Source organism: Cryptomeria japonica, chromosome 2, assembly GCF_030272615.1.
Source record: "Cryptomeria japonica chromosome 2, Sugi_1.0, whole genome shotgun sequence".
Taxonomy (NCBI): domain Eukaryota; kingdom Viridiplantae; phylum Streptophyta; class Pinopsida; order Cupressales; family Cupressaceae; genus Cryptomeria; species Cryptomeria japonica.
The window spans coordinates 28,690,630-28,706,881 of NC_081406.1; positions in this window are offsets into that span (position 1 = coordinate 28,690,630).

Here is a 16,252-nt window from a genome sequence, read left to right on the forward strand (position 1 = left end):
TTTCTTTTGTCACCAGTCATATGGTTTGAGAAACAACTATCTACTACCCATATATTTTTCCTCTCAGCATGTAAGGCAGTTTGCACCAAGAGACTTGATTCTGCCTTTTCCTTTTCTTTTTCAGCCCAAACCAGTTTGATTTCCTTCCTATTTTCAGCTCCTGTATCTTGTTCGGATTCAGATACTATCTTTTGATTAGAATTATCATTTACTTACTTTCTCTTCTTGTTTCTTCATAATTTGGCTAAGTGTCCAAATTCTTGACAATTATAGCATTTTATGTTTTCAATAAACGAACCACCCTTAATACTATTGTAGGATGTCTGTTGGTTCTCCCTGCATTCAAAGCTCTTATGTCCAAATCCATTGCACTGATAGAAAACAACATTCCTATCATGGAGTGCATTAAATGAATTTTTACTTTCAAAATTCATAAAGGGTTTATTTTTTAGCCTACAATCAGCTATTATGTGCCCAGATATATTGCACTGGTAACAGTAACCATGAAAATTTCATACATATCGGTCGTGATGTCTTGACCCTGAGTGAAACTGCCTCATTGGGGGTCTTCCATTCATGTTGTTGAATCTGGTGAAGCCTTCTTGGTCAATCTTGACATTCCTCCTTGAACTTGCAAATTTATTCAAGAAATGTGATCTCTGGTTCATTTCTGCATATCGGTTTGGGTGTCGATTTTCAATAGCATCAGCATATGTCTTTTTGTTAGTTTCCTTGCCTATAGTGAATGTCTTCTCTTCTTCTTCTTTATTTGAGGAGGTGAATACTATCTCTTTGTCAGATTTGTCTTTGTGAGTTGACCCTTGACCAACTTCAAAACCCAAACCACTAGTGTTTTTAGGTGGCTTTTGTTTGCTTAACATCTTATCCAAGGCTTCAATTTTGCCTTCAAATTTGCTTCTTATCTTTATATCTTCCTTGTTTTCTTAAAGGTCCTTCCTAAGCTTTAATATTTATGCCTCAAGCTCTTGAAATTCCTTTTCTTTCTTTGCCAGGTCAAGGGCAGTAACTTCACCAATTCTCTTAGTTTCTTCTAGTTGTAGCTTTAGGTCAGATATGACTTGATCAGATTATTCTAGAGATTGCTTCAAAAGATCTTGTTCATCTACAACAACAAGCTTCACTCTCTTGAGTTATCTTCTTGTTTTACTTAGTTCTTCAAGTGCACTAATGATTTTTCTCTCCAAGTCCACTTAGACATCAATATCTTCATCTTCCTCTTCTTCAATAACCTGTTTGTCAAATGCCATGAAAAGATTTACTTTTTTGTGGTCATCATGGTCATCATCTTTTGATGCATCCTCATCATGTGTTATGTCATCTTCAATGGTATAAATACTATTTTAGTTCTAGTAGTAATTCCTTTCTTTGTTTTTTCTGATAGATCTTCTTAGTTCTGTTGAATTGTCTCCACCGATATCTTTGTGAGGATAGCTTGCAGTGAAGTGTCCTACATTCCCACAATTGAAACATTTCAATTGTAGTTTTCCTTTGTACCGGCTAGATCCTCTTTTGAGCTTCCTGACAAAGTTTTCCACTTCAGCATCAAAGTCTTCACTGGATTCTTCTTGAGCAACAACTTCCTTCTCGTTTTTGGTGGTATTGAAAGTGGCTTCTTTTCTTGAGAAAGTCTCACCTATAGTTCTCATCTCATAGGCTATCAAGGAACCAAACAGTTCATCCATAGTGAAAGTCTTCAGATCCTTGGCTTCTTCTATAGAAAACACTTTAGTATCATATTTGTGAGTGAGAGATCTAAGTATCTTTTTGACAAGAACTTCATCTGCAATCACTTCACCAAGTCCTCTGATAGCATTCATAGTTTCATCAAATCTGTGAACATATTCTGCAATTTTTTCATCATCTTTCATTTTGATGCTTTCTAGTTGGCTCCCTAGAGTTTGTAGTTTGGCCTCCCTGACCTTTGCGTCTCCCTCAAACAACCTCTGCAACTTGTCCCATGTTTCCTTAGCTAAAGCACAATGCATAACTTTGACAAACTCATTATTAGAGAATCCACTCAAAATGACATGTTTAGCCCTTGCATTATTTTCATACTCCTTCTTTGCATCTGGATCAGTGGGAGGAGTGTTAGGAATAGTATACCCATTCTTGACTGACATCCATACATCAAAGACAAAGGATGAGATATATCTCTCCATTTTTCTGCTCCAGAAGGCATAGTTAGATCCATCAAACATGGGAGCTTTTGAGGAAGCAGACTCATTTCTTGCCATTATGCTCAAGGTCCAGAATCTACCCAAGGTTTAGAGATAATAGGGAACCTTTCTTTGATAACAATTGATGAACACTAAATACCACTAAGAGGGGGGGGTGAATCAGTGGTTCCTACATATATTGCCTTCTTTGAACAATCTTAATAATGTCAATCTTATGCTGTAATCTTATAAACTGTCAGACAAGTAATTTAAGAAAGAAATCCAAAGAGCCCATGCAGACACAGTCAAGCCACAACACCAATTTTATGAGGAAAACTCAATATGAGAAAAAACATAGTGAGAAAAGATGATGAAGTGTACTGCTCCAATCCAACCTCACAGGTAAAACACAAATTTATACAAATTTTTGGGCACCAACCAAATGAGCACTAACCCCTGCACTTTTGGGCACCAACCCAATGAGAAACAACCTCTACACAAAGCTCAGACTTGAAATACGGATTAAATGCAATTAAGGCTTCTTGCTGCAAATGAGTTTTGCAACTCTTGAATCAATTAACTCATGGTGTCTCCACACACAATGTCACTCTAGGATGCTGCCTATGATTTCACACCTCACTGATTTAGCACAATCTCTCTATTGAGAAACTACTAATACAGGCCACTCATCGGTCTGTCTGCTACCTCATATTGTAACTTGATCGAAAACTCTCCTCCAATTTCCTCCTCCTCACTTCTTTTTTCGCACTGCACTTTGGTTCAACACTCTACAACATAGCAGCATCATTTTTTAAGTCCATTCTACCCTTTTCTTATTGAATAGGTTCCTGCCAAAAGGTAGATTCAAAATCTGGGTGGTTAGAGTTTCTACACCATCCTCGAGGCAAATTAAATCCAATCAGATATGCAAGATCTGATCTCCTTGATGTCCATCTATTCTTCACTATCATTTTCATACTTTTTCAAATATGGGAAATGTGATCCTTCATTTTAGATTTGCATTTTACAAATTGTCATTAATGCTCCTATTGTTTCCTTCTCGAGGTGATATTTCAATCCGATCTTCTATTTTCATTCCAAATGTCAACTACTCCCCTGATCTTCCTCTTACATTCCTTCTTCCTCGAGCCGCAATCAGTTTGATATGATCCCTAGATATGCGCTTCCTTCATTAATGACGAATATCAGTTTCATCAACCCAATGAGTGAAACTTCACCAACTATACCCTACTTTTCACCTTAGCTTCACACGACATTACTCCAATCAAGACACGGCCTTCCAGCTCCTTCACCGGTCAAGTTCTTCATATGTTGACCGGTATGGCATCTAGTACCAGTTGCACACCTTAACACTCTTCCTTTTCATCTTCACTGGTTGACATCAATGACAACTTAGTGCCAAAATGCCAATAGAGAGCTAAAGGTTGAGCGAGTTTGGCAGATCAGATGGTGATCATGGATAATCCAATGCTAGTCACTGTGGCGCAAGTTGAAACAGCTCGCTAGATACCGTTGCGACTTGACAAAAAGGGGGCGGGCAGGTCTAGTGGTAGATCTAGGTAGCGAATAGGTGGATCTACGAATCAAGCATAAGGTGACACGTGGCAGGGCATCGAAGATAAATGAGATCTTTCCATCGATAACTTGTTATCGATTGAACATAAGATATCGAAGGAAGGTTTTCTTCTTTCACCGAAAGGGGGAATTTCATCAATACTAGTACAAGGGCCAGTTAGTGAAACTGTTTCAATGGAATTCTAAGATCGATAAAACAATGGAGAGACTTGGTGAGGAAAGGATTTCATCGAAAGAAATATTTTGATGAAATATTACATCGACACGGACACTTGAAGTAAAGCTTCAGCAAAGATGAAGATATCGATGAGACTGAGAGATACGCTGACAGTGATGTCAGTTTCACCGAAGTAAAGATTGACTATCAATGGAATATGATGTTTCATGGAAACATAAATTGAGTCATTTTGATGCCCGAAGAGATGACTTGACAAGGGAAGCAAGGTATGGACCACAAAGAAAGACTTATTAGGGTAACATGCATCATCGGAGAAACATTTTCAGAGTTATGTCGATGCCCGATGGGTAGAATGCCACAGAGGGATAGAAGGTGGATGTATCAGAATAACTTGTTCTGATGGACATAAAGGAAAAAGTAAAACCCAACCAAGGGAGGATTCAACAAGATGACTTGGTCCATTGGAAGAGATGAATATGTTGTGCCGATGCCCGATGGGATGATTGGGGAGACCTACATCGATAAAGTAAAAAGGACTTCAGATTGAAATATTCAAAGGGATGAAACCCAAAGGTGCTGCACTAATGATAAACATGTTGGGATTAATTAAATGCTTCCAGTGGTTAATAAAATATAATCAAACATCCCAAAGGATGTACCTCTTTGAGAAGGCATCTCTTGGTCTCATATATATATAAGAACTTTTGTAAGAAGAGGAGAGGAGAATAAGATTTTCAGAATAATAACTTTTGAGACATTTTGTACTTATAGAAAATCCTATCAATATAATCAGTTGCATTTCTTTCTATAGTGTTATAGATTAATGCTTTCATGTAGGTAGTTGTTTTCTAGTATTATCTCAGAGAGATAAGGTTACTCTAAAATCTTAACAGTGAAGTTTATTTCCTTGTTGTTATTAGTTTGAATAAAGAAGTGCCTATGAAATATAATTGTTCCCTGCATTTCTTCCCTGAATAGTCTCCTAGGATAGGGGTTAAACTCATTTAGGCAAACTATTGCAAAAGTTGATTAAAACAGATCTATTGGAGGAAGGATAACTGACAGATTCATCCAGAGTGTGGGTTTAAACATTGTCCCATAAGAGTTACACATTAAGTCCTGGTAGAAATTTAGAATCTATAGCCCAACAAGAGGTAACGCACTAATTGTTGGCATTTTGATGATGTTTTAATTGTAATTGATGGACACACACTTTCTTGATGTATGAGTTATGCTCAACCGGTAATTGTTCCAACCGGTATTGTGTATTATTCAATGTATAGTCTTTAGACTATTGGTATTTTGTAAAATATGTTTATCGATCACAGATTAACTAAAGAGCTCAAGAGGTATGGAGATCCCAAGCAGTTCGAGGATCAAAAGTGGTATGAAGGACCAAGTGGTAGTTAACTTTTGATCGAAACACTATGATCTACTAGTCTTCATTTTTGACAATCGATATTCAGTATATTGTATTAAACGGTATTACTTTGTGATGAGTTACCAATTAGTATTTCTGTAATGTGTGATGAGTTATCATTCACCAATACTTTGACAGTGAATTTTTATCGTGTTACCAAATGTGTCTAGATGCACTAAACCTGGGAACTTGTAGTCGAATCCTATTAGACCAACATCAAATCAGATTCCTTTATAAGGACATCATGTCTAGGGTTTGCATGTATGAGAGAGAGCATAAAAGATAGAATAGTAAAGGTTATGTGTGATCATAGTAGAGAAGATTAGGTATGTTTGAAGAGACAGATTATGGAGATATTGAAGACTAAAGTAATGCTGAAAAGCATTAACAATGACTTGTCAAGGATCTAACTAAGCATTCTGTGCTATTATCTAGATCATTCACTTGTTGATTACTAATATCTTCGACAATTCTAAAACCCTTAACTGGGTAGGCCTAGCAAAGCCTTTGTAAATCCTCTAACAACGTGGTTCACAACTGTGGATCTAAAATCCTTTAACAAGGTAGTCTTTGATAGGAGTTATCTCCTAATAGAGATCAAGATTCCTAATAGGACCTATTCTGGTGAAGAACATTGTATGACCTTAACTGGTCTTACCTTAATCGGTCAGGTTTCTATTCTACAAATAGTTACTTGTGAGTTTCTACTCACTGTGGTTTTTCCCATTTGGGTTTCCACATCAAATATCTTGTGTCATGGTGATTGTGCTCTTGTGGGTGAATGCTTTGTTTTCTATTTGGTTTGCATTTATCTTAACTGATTTATTGGTGAATCTGTTGCATCAGTTATTTGCTAAACTATTTAAGAGTTTGTTTACAACAATTTTTGGTATACTAATTCACCCCCCCTCTTAGTATTCATGAATTGGGATTAGAGCCAACCTTTCTATAAGTCTAACCACTTGGAAGGAGATGTGGGGGAATACAGTGTGAGGAAACTTACTCATCATCTCACTCAGACTAAGAGAGCCTATGATGAACTTAAAGTCAAGTATAAAGCCTCTTTGGCCGAAAGAAGAGAGCATGCTGAGAAATTCATGGAACTCATTGAAAATAGCTCTTCTGATGAAGTAGACATGGATGCCCTAGTCGAAGAAGTTGAAAAATTGAATGAATCTAAAGCCAAGCTGAGAAAAGAGTTGGAAGGACTGACTATCAGAATGTGTCAAGAGCTTGAGAATAGAAGGAAAGCTGAAGATATTGTAAAAGACAAAGATCATGAGATCTCTGAGTTGAAGAAATAAATCAGTACCCTTACCGCTCATCTCCAAGAGAGTAAAGTGGAAAAAGAAGAAATTCAAGGTGAACTAAACATGGCTATTTCTGAGAATGCAACCTTGATGGAATCCAATGCTTCTATCTCCAAGGAACTTATTGAGTCAAAGGGGGTACTTGCCAAATTCAATAAGAGTACTGTTAAACTAGAGCAAAAGCTGGAATCGGCAAGGCCAATAAAGAATACCACTAGACTTAGTTTCTCTGGGTATGAGGAAGGTGAGACCTCTGGAATAAAAGCTGAAGTTTCAAATAAGCAACCGAAATCCAAGGATAAAGGTAAGAAAAAATTTAAACTTGTTTTCTTTAATTGTCTCAAAGAAGAACATACTGCTAATGTGTGTAGAAGCAAGGCCTACAACAATTTTCCTTATTTTCTAAACAATAAGCCTAGATCCAATAGATTCAATAGAAACTATTATGCATGCAACAAGTTTGGACATAGAGCATTTGGATGCAGGTCGGTTTTGGACAACACTAGGAGACATCCTCCAGGGACTCGAGGAGTTATCCAGGAACCCTCTGTGAACCAGAATCCCTATGACCATCGATCAGTTGGCTATCAAGTGGCAACTAGTTGGAGAGCAACCTGTTTGATCTATTGTGGTAGTGGTCACATTGCTACAACATGCAGAAGGAAGAATGGAAGTATCAATAATGGACCATAGAGAACACCTGGAATGGTATGCTATCATTGCAACAAACTGGGACACACTGCCAGAACTTGCAAACTGAGAAAGAACCTATCAGATGATATACCGATCACTCCAGATGGGAAGATTGATGCTGAAACTATTCAAGTGGAAATGACAAAAACTTGGAAAAAGAAATCTGAAGAAGAGTCAAAGAATGAACCTGTTTCTACACCTAGTGTGGAAGCCTCTGAACTGACAAAATGAGCTTCAAAAAAGCTTAGGGAGAAAATATCAGTGAAATATTTTGAACCCCCAATTTATATCGATAAAGACCTTAACCGATATATGTTACCTGTCAATCCGCAGAAGATGTGAAGCGGTAAAAGGCAAAATTAGGGTTTTTGTTCTAGCGGTGATGCATTTATTATGGTAGGTGAGAAGTTGTTTAAAAGGTATTTTCATCGTCATTATCACTTATCAGTTTTCAAGAGAAGACCGACAAAGAAGGATTCATCTAGCGATTAAAAGTGAATTCAAAAATCTTGTAGAGGAATCCAACGATCTTTTTAAAATCTATCAGTGAAGAACACTAAGTGGTGATCTAGCAACCGAAGTGGTGTATTGTGGGCGATATTGGCAAAACCTAAGTTTTGGATTGTGAAGGTATTTCTCAAATTTCTTTCTTATCATGGCTTCTGCATCGCACTCTAGTTCTAGTGCACCTATAGATTCAGCCGAATTTCTTCAAAAGAAAATGAAATACAATGCCCTATCCCAAATACCCAATGGAGTTATTGTCGAGGATGACATTTCAAGGTATATAGACTGTAAGTTGGAAGACCTAGGATCCCTAGTAATCTATTCCCAACTAAGTTTATTCTGTGGGAATGATAAGAAAGTCAAACCTGAGTATAGTATCCTTGAAAAGATGAAACTACATAATGTGGTATATTTTATGGAAGAGTTCACAAAAGATCATATTCACATCATCCTCAGCAGAGTACATGGTGATAAAATGTATCTCGAGTGGACACATGACATCACACCAGAAGCAATTCATGCCATCACCAGTTTCTGCAATATTGGAGAGGTGCCAGCTCTACAAAAGGTCACCAAAACTGAAATGATAAAGCTCACCAATTATGTGAGTGACCAACAGGTGATGACCGTCAACACCATTAAATATGATCTGGTGAAATATGCTTGCATGGTGATTGGTTACTAGATGTTTTATGCCAACAGAATGAATTTTATCCCTGCTGCTATGGTGAATGCCGCTTACAAAATGATCGAGGAAGACACTTAATTTGACCTGTGTACCTATCTACAGAAGTAATTATTGTTAAATCTGAAATCCATTAAATAGGACAATTCTCTAAGGTTTAGATTTGGCCAACTTTTGGTTGGTTTATTCTTTTATTTTCAAGGTTATTTCCCTAGAATAGGTGATGTGCAATGGTCTACTGACCTACCAATCTCTAGAAAAATTAAGGAAAGTATAAAAGTAGTGGGAACTAGATATCTTGAGGTTCTGAACAAGTATTTGATGAATTCAAGAGAAAGATGAGCTAGACAATAAGGATATCTAGTGATATTGTGAAGAAGTATGAAGATGACATCTACTTCACAATAAGGATTGATGACTGTATAATGAAAGCAGTGGAACTGAGGAAAGAAGTAGTTGGCCCTATGGGGTATGAAGTGATGTATGACATGTTGATCGAGTATGCCTCTACCTTACTTGCCTCTCCATTGGATGCTAAGAAAAAGAGAACCAGTACCTACTTAGAAAGGGTCACACTAGTTGAAGAACCAAAACAAAAAAAGGACAAAGCAGTGCCATCGGTATCTGCACTGGTTACCTCTGCCAATCTGAATGTGACCGAGTGCTTAGTAGCTAAGAAGAAACCTGAGGTTAGCTTGATGATTTGAAGGAATATTTTGATGATTTTACTAATAGTGAAAAAGAAGAAGTAGAACAGGAAGTCATCAAATATTTATGTGTTAATGATCGATCGCAATCAAAGATTAAATCTATTACACTAGATTATTTATATAATTATTTAAATAATAAATCACGCATTGCCATTAAGAAGGAACAAGAGATCAGGGAGAAATTTTTTGCACAATACTTTCCTAATGCTTCTAATTCAGAATTATTTGAGATAATGGATAAGAACAAAGGCATCTTCTTCATGACAAGGAGAAGACTCAGGCTACTAGAAGGAAAAGCTTCTGAAGTGGAAAAGGATACTCACATACATGTGCAAGCTGCTATCAATATGCATCGAGTATCTGAAGCTACTAAGTAGGCTGAACAAGAACTGGACCTATCATCAGACCAACTGGATGAGGTGTTTGATAGTGAAGGTGAAAGAGTGATAGAAAAACCTATTGATGTTGATGCATTAGATAATGAGGATGTCACTCCTAACAAAGAGAAAGAGAAACAGGATAAAGAAAAAGTAGAGAAAGAGAAACAAGACAAAGAGAAAGTGAAGAACGAGCAAGAGGAAAAAGAAAGGTAGGAAGAAAACAAGAGAAAAGAGGAAGAGAAGAGGAAAGAAGAGGAGAAGAGGAAAGAAGAGGAGAAGAGGAAAGAAGAAGACAAGAGGAAGGAAGAACAAAGGAAGAAGGAGGAAGAGAAGAAAAAGTAGGAAGAGGAAAAGAAGAAAGAAGAGGATAAGAAAAAAGTAGAAGAGGAGAAGGAAGTAGAGAAGAACAAACAAGCGGAGACTCCTAAGGCAATTGGTGATCAAACTAAATAGGTTGATACCACCAGTCCTATTGATCTTCAATCAACAGATGAGTCTGAGCTACTTCGAAGCATCAAACTTGCACAGGAGAGACTGGAAGAATTGTGGAGGAAGAAGGAACAAGATGTCATACAAACTGTGGTTGACACCCTTACCAGTCTAATTCCCGATACCAATTTCCCCACCGATTCCTCTCTATCCAAGCTTAAACTTGTGTGTACTATAGTGGAGGACTAGGTACAATGCTTGGAAGATGTTGTTGAAGCCACTACAAAGAAGAACCATGAAAAGGAACTCAATACTACCTTAGTCAAGAAAATGAATGAAATGAGGACACAACTACTGAAACAACATAATGATATCAGTGTTGCTATGGGTGAAGGTAAATTACTATTGAGTAAAATTTGCCAACCCTATCTATTTTGTGACAATGTGCTTAACCAGAAAGCTAAACTCCAATCGGAGTTCCAGGCATATATCAGTAATTTCAAGATGCCATATGATTCATTCACTACATATGGGAAAACCGTTCATCGTTATCAGTAGCAGACTTCCAAGATGGACTTAGTGATCAACAACTGGTCTAAAGATTTGCAGGAACTACAACTACTCTTATTTCCAAGATTGCAGATTCTTCAAAAATGTTTTCTCAACCTGGAGGCTATCACAGTAACTCAAGAGATGAGTACCATTGATGCTATGGAAGAACTGGTATTCCAGATGAAGACTGAAAGTGAGGTTGCTACCTCATTATTTGAGTCATGGACATTGGCCATGAAAACTTTTATGTAGGACTTTAAATCTATTTTTGATAAATTTCATTCCTTATTGTCATGAACATCTACTCTATTTTTATTATATATGCAAAAAGGGGTTACTTTGTCATTGTTGTCATTAAAATTTTGGTGAATGTTATCATTTCACCAGTTTGGGAAGTAGTGTACATTGTAATTTCTATAAAAGGGAGCAGTGTATATGCTTAGGGGGAGTAATTTTGATTGTGGAAATTTTTGTTGTAAAAACACTTAGATGTCAAAATTTTCCTAAGTGTTGCCATCAATGCCAAAGGGGGAGATTGTTGGCATTTTGATGATGTTTTGATTGTCATTGATGGACACACACTTTCTTGATGTATGAGCTATGCTCAACCAGTAATTGTTCCAACCGGTATTGTGTATTATTGAATGTATAGTCTTTAGACTATCGATATTTTGCAGAAGATGTTTACCAGTCACAGATTGATTGAAGAGCTCAAGCGGTATGGAGATCCCAAGTGGTTCGAGGATCACAAGTGGTATGAAGGACCCAAGAGGTAGTTAACTTTTGATCAGAACACTATGATCTACCAGTCTTCATTTTTGACAATCGGTAATCGGTATATTATATTAACCAGTAGTACTCTGTGATGAGTTACCAACCAGTATTTTTGTAATATGTGATGAGTTATCATCCACTGACACTTTGGCTGTGATTTTGTGCCATGTTTCCAAATGTGTCTAGATGCACTGAACCTAGGAATTTGTAGTCTAATCCTATTGGACCGACATCAAATCAATTTCCTTTATAAGGACATCATGTATAGGGTTTTCATGTATGAGAGAGAGCATGAAAGATAGATTAGTAAAGGTTATGTGTGATCATAGTAGAGAAGATTAGGTCTGTTTGAAGAGATAAAGTGTGGAGATATTGAAGACTGAAGTAATGCTGAAATCATTCACTTGTTGATTACTAATATCTTCAACAAGTTTGAAACCCTTAACTGGGTAGGCCCAACAAAGCCTTTGTAAATCCTTTGACAAGGTGGTTCACAAATATGGATCTAAAATCCTTTAACAAGGTAGTCTTTAATAGGACTTATCTCGTAATAGAGATCGAGATTCCTAACAGGATCTGTTCTGGTGAAGAACATTGTATGACCTTAACTAGTCTGGTTTCGATTCTGCAAATAGTTACTTGTGAGTTTCTGCTCACCGTGGTTTTTTCCATTTGGGTTTCCACGTCAAATTTCTTGTGTTATGGTGATTGTGCTCTTGTGGGTGAATGCTTGGTTTTCTATTTGGTTTGCATTTATCTTAACCGATTTATTGGTGAATCTATTGCACCGGTTATCTGCTAAACTGTTTAAGAGTTTATTTATAGTAATTTTTGGTATTCTAATTCATCCCCCTCTTAGTATTAATCACTGATCATTTGAGAGCAACAACCTTTTCAGATCAATTACACTTTTACTTTCAAGCATAGAATAGTTTCCATTATGATATTAGTTAGGAATAGGAGTAACATAGACATGTAGATTTTTAGAATAGATAACAAAGACTGAATATCTTCCATTAAATGACAATCTTGAACTCATCTACTATATCTTTATCCCAGAACCCAATGCCATTTTGAGGTAGGAGTCAAGCTTGAGTAAAATCACACAATCTACTATAAACAACACTAAGTGAACAACTAGTGAATAGGTACACCTGCCTAGGTCTTGCAGAGCCTAAAGTGAGAGAGTTAATAATTGTATAGTTGACCAAGTCAGTTGGGGAATTTAAAGATAGAATTTGGCATATTCTTAGAATCCTCCAATCTACTAATTTGAGATCCAATAGATTGGTGACTCTACTAGGGAAGCATTCATTTAAGAAATACTCTGCAGTGGGAAAGAACTCATATACAAAATATAATTTCCTTTGAAGAAGAAAGGTGGTGACTCTGAAATAAGAAATTTTATGTATGAAAGGAGGTCAATAACACAAGGCCATCCAATAGTACAATTAAACTTTGATCAAAAAAGAAATAAGAAGAATCCAAAGAAAGAATTAATAAACAATCCAATGGAACACAGGAATGACTTCATGAATGAAAAGTATAATCGATATTACTCTAAAAATGATTCACATCCAGCTCTGAATAAATAGAACCACACAGTTCCTACATACCCAAGAAATGAGGACTTGATAGCTATAGATAAAGCACGAAAAGGAAAATTCCCTTTTGGTTTTGAAAATCACCACCCGAATTCAAGGATAGGTACATCAAGTTCCTCAGGTTCAATCAAGATGGATGCACCAAACCGTATGATAGATTTGATGAAACAAATGTTAGAAGTAGCCACTGAATTGAAAGATATTGGACGAATACGGGAGTGTGTAAAATTATGTGCTAAGTTAGGCATGAATGTCAATGAAGATGACATTGATCATGACCTGAATAAGTACAAGGCGAGGTGTGAACATGCAACCCAAGGATCAAACAAGGGGGGAAGAAATAAAGATAAAATCAACGTGAAGAACAATACCTATAAGACATCTGAAAACCCCTTATATGATCATAGATGCAACAACTTTACATACACCAATATACCTCTTGAACACTAGCACAATCATTTCAACAATTTTACATACACCAATATACCTCTTGAATATCAACACAATCATTTTAACAACTTTTCATATCAAAACCATTTCCAACCTCAAAACCAATTTCCTCCTTGTGATAATAATGTGGGTCAGAACCATGGGAATTTCTTCCACGAAGGATATATACAGAGCACATCAAACAGTTTGATTTTTCAGGAATGATGGTGTATCCTCATCCTATTCCAAATGAAATTAGAACTATGATACCAAAATTCACTGGGAGTAATGCTATCATAGGAGAATCACATTGCAAATCTTTTGATACAATCATGGAAGATTTTTGCCTCCCATACGAAGATGTTAAAATGAAGTTATTCATGCAGTCTTTAATAGAAGTTGCACGAGATTGGTTCAAAACATTACTTGATTTTTCAATAGGTAGCCTTGTAGAGTTTAAAAGACTTTTTCTTGAAGTGTATGGAGATTAGAACAGCCCCAAGTTTGCATTGCATGAGATCATAAGTATCAAGAAAGAGCAAAATGAAACAATGGTTGAGTTTAACAAAAGATTTAATATAGTTATGAGAAGAATACCCAATAGGATGAAGCCAGTTCTTGAAGTAAGTATTCTTTATTACATCAATGCTTTTGACACTAAAACAAATTATGAGCTCAGGACAAAAAATACTACAACCCTTCAAGGGGTAATGAAGGCTGCTATCACTATAGAGAATAACAGGAAGGCCGCTAGAAGGATTGGGAAAAGAGACCATACAAGATTGTTCAATCCTAGAGCTCCCAAGAAAGTTAAAGATGAAGACAAATTTGATAAAGTACTGAATGCCTTAAAATATTTGTCCATGAAGGTGAACAAGATAGACAAGCATCAATTTTTCTGCCATGATAGACCCAGACAGCATGATATGCCTTACAATACAACCTAGAAGGATGGAAAGCCTATGGAAAAAGGCCAAAGGGATAACATCCAAACCCCAGATCATTTGAAGAGACACATGAATAAAATGGTAGATGATGGTATGTGGTGTTTTTCCTATGACATGCCACATTCTCCTTCCCAATGCATAATAGAAAAAAAATTGCAGGAAGAAGAAGAGAACTATGTGGGGTACACTGATGATCAGACTATAAACATGCTATCATTTGGAGAATATGACTCATCTGAAGAGGAAGGAGATTATGATATAAAATCCAAACAGATTGGTCAATAGTGTTACGTACAACAAGTGTTTTCAGACAAAGAGGATGAATTCAATCTTAGGATTCCTACTGAGGAAGAAAGTGAGAAAATCACAGCAGCTATGGTTGAACAAGCTAAAAGAACTTATAATTTGAGGAATAGAACCATCACAGTGGTGGACGTTCCTCCTAATTATGGGATGCTAATGTCTAGACAGTGGTCGAATCTGATAGGTGGACACGTCCAATTAGACTTATCATATACTACAATACCAATAAGTGGACATGAAGTAAGGATTGATAGAGAGCCTCGTTCTTCATACATTATTGAGGAGGTGGAATCTCCTGAGCCACTATGTTTCATTTAGTCGAATATGGATAACTTTAAAGTACAACTAATGAAGCCAAAAATAGAAGAGTTATCTCTAACCAAATCCTACATCCAAGAAACTGAGGATCAATTATGGCACATGTATTTTGATGGGACATGCATTAAAGAAGGAAGTAGAGCTGAGATTTTGTTTATTTCACCAAATGGGGAAACATTCAAGTATTCTTTTAGACTAATGTTCAAATATACAAATAATATTGCTGAATATGAATCCTTGCTCACTGGATTGAATCTGGCAGTTAAGCATGGAATGAAAATGCTTAGTGTGTTTGGAGATTCAGAGTGGATAGTATCTCAAATTAGAGAAAAATATGCTTCTAAACATCTCAGGTCAAAGAAATACAGAAATTCAGTATGGGATACGATAGAACTATTTGATGCTTTCCAAATCAGTTGGATTGAAGGTCAAGGAATATAATGGCAGATTTCCTAGTGAATATTGCATTAAAGGAAAATGATGTAACACTGAATGGAGTATTAGAGGTAGAAATAAAAGTTAGACCCTCTATTCCTGACAATCTGTATAATTGGCAGATTTTCCAAGATGATGTTCATTTACTAAACTTCTTGCAATGTGTGGATCACTACCAAGTGCAAGTCGTTAACTTTAACGACTTTGTGGAAAGGACTGATGGGAAAGAAACTTTGTTTGGACAAGAAATTATACAGTTAAAATCCAACAAATTGCCAAGAGGCTTGGTTGCATTAGAGAGGACTTTTAACACACAGGATGAAATAGAAACAAAAGTGACTCCAACTAAGGGAAGCGACGTTGAGAAAGTTAATCTGGGGAATGAAGAATCCCCGAGGCATGTTTACATTGGGAAGAGGTTAACCCCTAAGATGAAGCAAAAGTTGGTGATATTTCTCAGGAAGTACAAATATGTAATCGCTTGGTCATATGATGAGCTTAAAGCCTATAGGGAGGACTTATTCCAGCATGAAATACCACTCAAACTAGATGCTAAATCGTTTAGGCATAGACAAAGGCCCATTAATCCTACATTGTTACCCAAAATGAGAGAAGAAATAATTAAAATGAAGGATGTAGGAATAATTAAACCTTGTAGGTATTCTACTTGGGTATCAAATTTGGCGCCTGTAAGAAAAAGGAATGGGGATATCAGATTATGTGTGGATTTCAGAAACCTAAATATATCATCATTGAAAGATAATTATCCTTTACCCAATATGGACATGACGTTGTAGAAAGTAAC